Genomic DNA, 5444 nt, shown 5'->3' with positions numbered 1-5444 from the left:
CCATGACCCCATTTTATTTCGTTTTTTTTGGTGACCCCACACTTAATGTATCGCGTAATTTCAACGTGGAATTAAGGAATATCAAAATAAAAGCACATGTTGTTGAACTTGATCATGCATATTTATTAGACAATTTTATTACAGCACTATGTTATCAATACACATTTATAATAATAATAATAATTAGAACACCTAAACACACTTTATATTTATTGGTAAAGAATTTGCACTACAACCCATACCTCATTACACCTTACTGTAAATTGTACCTAAATTGTACCTCATCCCATTTCTGCTTTGCACTGTATAGTATATTGTATTGTAACTCAGTTACTTCTACTCTGCATTGTACATTGTATATATGTATATACTTGTAGCACCCTGAATATTCAACTATTATTCAGAAGTGCTGACTTGGCCTTTTATCTCCCCTTTGTGCACATGACATGTTAACCAGTTTCCCTTGATATTTTCCTGAACAATGACGCAAGTTTCTCCTTCTCTCACCGGCTGGAATATGGATTATAAACACTAAACTGAATCATATTCAATTCACCCAGTTCTTCCTGTGGGGCTAGTTGGCGGTGCCAGCAGGGGGCGGCGGTGGCAGGCGGAGCGCAGCAGGGAGGCGCCCAGGAGAAGCAAGTCAACTGAAACGGAAGTGGAGAGAAACAGCCTCTTCGACGTTGAACGTGAACCTGCATGGTCGTGTCGTTGTAGAGCCCCGTAGTGGAACACGCAGGTGAATGTATTGGACTTGAGTATATTTCGGGTTATAGTAGAAATATAAGCGTAGTAGCGTGTTGAATATCCCAACGGAATAACCCTAGTGATACAGCGAGTTATCCTAGAAGAAAGCGGTATATCAAAGTGGCTAATGTTAACGTTATCCCCTCCAGCGAGGTGGCCCCGGCAAGCGTTGCCTGAAGAGAACTGGTGGTTAGAGGCATCGTGCGTTGTTGCATGTTCGACTAGCAGGAGGGCTGTTTAGGACCCACAGAGTAGCTTCAGTTAAGGTAGCCACCAGATTACCACGCACGTCAACACAGCACCGGCAGTCAGCAGCTTGTCAGCACCGGCCGTCAGCAGCTTGTCAGCACCGGCCGTCAGCAGCCTGCGTCTCTACATTTCGTAGCTCCATTTCTGCAGACCCCTCTCTGATTGGTTGAACTCCATTTCTGCAGATCCCTCTCTGATTGGTTGAGCGAAGCCCCTCTCTGATTGGTTTAGCTCGTCACACGGTAAAAGGCGGATGTAATGTTATCATATCAAGAAAATAAAAAGAAATGTACTACCAGATTCGCGTATAACGTTATTTCGCGTGACTTCGCGGTTTATTCATAACGTTATGCACATTTCACAACACAGCACAACACTCTCTGGAGCTTAACGGAGTTTCGATTACTGGCTAGAGGAGCTTGTCGCGGCTCATGCGCATGTGCGCGCTCAACCAATCAGAGAGGGGTCTGCAGAAATGGAGTTCAACCAATCAGAGAGGGGTCTGCAGAAATGGAGCTACGAAATGTAGAGACGCAGCAGCCTAGCACGGGAGTTCGTCCCTTCCAGCAGAGGTCGCCATCACCCAGCACGCGCCTCCAGCCCGCTACTGCCCCCCTGCCTAACACAGCTTGCCAGCTCCTGGGACGAGAGCGTTCGACACCATCTTACCACCCGGACTAGTGGTGGTGCGGCGGCGAGGCCGCCATCTTGGTTGAGTACACTGGCACTTCGGTGACCAGGATCCTATCGTACCGTACACAGTGTGTCGCAGCCTACGGGCGAAGCTAATGGTTGCTAACCACAGTGCATAGGGGTACCCCACTAACATTTCATGCCGGCATTAGTTAGGACTTCTGTTTGGTAAAGTGGGCCCACCTTTTCATTTTATTTAAGTGTAATAACGTGCATGTTTATCCATATTAAATTCCCATTCAGTGCACCCTTCTATTCCTCCCCCTTGTCCTCCCTTCTCCCCCCATATTTGGGAGTACTAGAACAGTATATGTAAACCCTTAGGGAAGGTATTAGTACTGTGTCTAGCCCAGACGTGGGTAGCACTTAGTCTGTTTACAGCGAGAGCACTTGGTGCCTAGGGCGTAATCACATAAATATCAGACTGTAATTATTGTGTAACAATAACAATTGTGTAATAATAACAAACTGAATGGGAGCACGGTGTGTGTGTCTTTTACTGAGCCTAACCCTAACCCTTTTTGATGCGGGTAATATTATTATTATTTAACCCTTTCCCCTTCCAGTCATTAAGGTCTCTAGTGGTCATCGAGGGAGGGTACTGCTTGCGGGAGGAACGAATCTATTTATTCATCTATCAGTCACTAGGTGTGGGAGGGCTAACCGAGGTATTGGGGGAAGTGAGAGCAGGTTGGGGAGTACTGCTGACCGCCCTGGAAGGGCGAGGAAGACCAGAGTACCAGACCAGGTTGGTAAATCCCGGGCCCCATCCACTCCCACTGCCGGCCTCCAGTTTGACGCTCCAGGCCCAAAGACGAGGGTGCAGTCAGAAGGAGCTCTACTGTGTCCCGCTACCCAATGACTGTGCACACCCGTTCCCACGAAGCAGGGATAATCCACCCTGCTACATACTGAACACTTTTGTCCACGTACTTGACTTCTATTCTATACTTGCTATCCTTATTTTATACTTATCTATTTTTGTCTAGCACAGTCTCTGGAGCGTAACAGAAAGAAGCATTTTGTATAAAAGTATTCTGTACTTCTGTATGACAACTAATAAAGAAACTTGAAACTTGAACTTGAACTAATGCGCAACCCCACTGTCATCTACAAGTTGTTCTGTAATAGATAATCAGTGAGCTGGTTGGATACAGCACATTTTAGTCATGTGCTTGTTTTTTTGTCAATATGTGACGTCTAAGATGTCTGATTTTGTTTCATTTGTTTTCTCAATTAAAAAATAAAACTGTTGCAATTTATGGCCCATGATTGGTGGGGGTGGAGATGTCATTGATGAGCAGGAGGGGGGTGATAACAAGGTCTTATCCAGAAATAGTTTGAGTTTGTTTATTATGATGAATTGTCCTTGGTTTGAGATATTCTAACATTGTTTGATGAACAAAATAATAAAAGAGCTTGTTTTAATTAAAACGTTCTCTCTTTCACACGCACACACGCACGCACGCACACACGCACGCACACACACACACACACACACACACACACACACACACACACACACACACACACACACACACACACACACACACACACATACACAGTGTGAGTGACGGAAAGAGAGGAAGGGATAATTTGCAGTAGCCTAACACTATTGTTAAATGTTAGCGTAAACATCTGACTAACTTACCATTATTTAATGGAGGACCCTGATGTAAACAAGACAAACGTCTTTCTCTGGTCTGCATCCCCTTAACAATTGTGTGTATTGAGCCGTACTGTATTGTACCCATTCTGCAATCTTTTAAATAAAGTTTTCATTCATTCATTCATATTACCTATAAATAAATAAATAAATAAATAAATAATACAAACCTTTGAATTTGCTGCCACTGGCAAACATTTTGTGTTTAATTTACTGCAAAAAGACGCATAGAAATCCAATAAACAATTAATATACCTTTCCATTAAATTAGCCTACTGGTTTCCAACAGACTAATACTTGTTCGTTTAGAATATTATCAATATTGTGTCGTCGCGCGCCTGCCACTTGGAGCCACCTTGTCTGTAGTTACATGGACTGGACGAAGGGTGGCAGTGTTTCCTAACTTTGCGCAAAGTGTTTGCTCCTCTGTTGATCAAAATCACAAGGTCGCAAACAGAGCTGTGGCGGACAGTGCGTTTTCCTACAACGTCACACCTGGTTTATGTAATAGCTCTGGCCAATGGAGTTCTGGCTCACTCTCAACCCAAGTTCTCATCGCCTGCATGTTCACATTTTGCCGATACCTCTCTGACTGACTGACTGACTGACTGACTGACTGACTGACTGACTGACTGACTGACTGACTGACTGACTGACTGACTGACTGACTGACCTGACTGACTGACTGACTGTAGCCAACTTAATTGTTTCCTAATTTTACTAACAACATTTTGTTGCCCCACACATTTGTTCTGTTCTCCAATAATCAAACGTGAAAATTGAGACATTAAATTATTATTTTCTGTTGCGAATATATTTATTTTAATTATATATATATATATATTTTAATGATATATATAAATATATATATATATATATACTTGAAAACATTGAGCATTTTTTAACAGCCTAATTGGCTTAAGTAATTAGGCTACTGTATAACAATGAATTGAGTAGGCTATATCATTAAGAATATAAATTAATGATAACCTTGTGCAGTTAAAGGCCCGGGGATCGTGTCTTGAGAGTTCCCTTTGTAGGTTCATAATGCGGTCTCCAATGTGTACAGTAAGTGTATATAGCCTATCGATTCTCGACTCTCCTTTTCATTGTTAATTCTTCTTCCAGGCAAAAGGCTCCGGAGGTCTGGTTCTCTTCCTATTTATTTTCTTTGGACAGCTGGTAGACATAATTCTGTAAACCTGCAGATAGCAGCGAGTAGGGCTATTACTCCTAATCCCCCTCTTTATATACCAGCAGCAGCCCTAGTTGGTGGCTCATCCCACGTGGTTCCAATCCACGTATAAAAAGTTTCAGTCTATAGAGGCTCCGCACGCCGCGTCCAGACAGTTATCACACCTCTCCGCGCGAGGCACTCCGGGACAATATTATTAACCACAGATCGGGGGAATAATTATATCAAAGGTGATGCATGTTTATTCGAACGGAGAAAACAACGGGATCATGTGTGTGAAATGGACTAAATAAAAAAAAATGTCAAACTGGATTGTGCTGCAGTTTCCCCATAGCTTTTTCTCATTTTATGGAATACCTGGAATTCTGGTCATCAATGGGAGATTTCCAGTTATAGGATGATTTTTTAATTTGGCCGACTGCGGATTCGATTATTAATCATGACATATCACGTCAGGTATTGTACTCTTCCGTTGACGGGGAAATTATTCGGGGTGATGCTTTTGTGTGTGAGGCGACTACTTCAAAGCCTGCAGGCGCAGTGAGTCCCGTTCTAACAAGCGGGCGAGACGCGCTGGACTTGACTTCCAAACGTGCGCCTGACCTGGTGGATTGACAGGCGTCGAGAAAATAAAGTGATTCTTCTCATCAACAACAACAACAACAACAACAACAACAACAAACAGGAAAATAGCGTGAATGGAAATAATAAACTACACCTTAATTGAAAAGAAATGCATCAAGTGTAAAAGAGCCGCGTCTCATTGCGCGTCGTGGACATGCCTCTATAACGGAGGGTTTACCAACTTCTAGTTTTTTTTTTAAGGAGTCGTCGCTTTAGTGTGACAGTGATTGCCGAACAACTGAGAGAGAGAGAGAGAGTGAGGGGGGG

This window comes from Notolepis coatsorum, assembly GCF_963971535.1.
Source record: "Notolepis coatsorum genome assembly, chromosome: 1".
NCBI lineage: Eukaryota > Metazoa > Chordata > Actinopteri > Aulopiformes > Paralepididae > Notolepis > Notolepis coatsorum.
The sequence above is the reverse complement of the archived record's forward strand: the minus strand, read 5'-3'. Positions refer to the sequence as shown.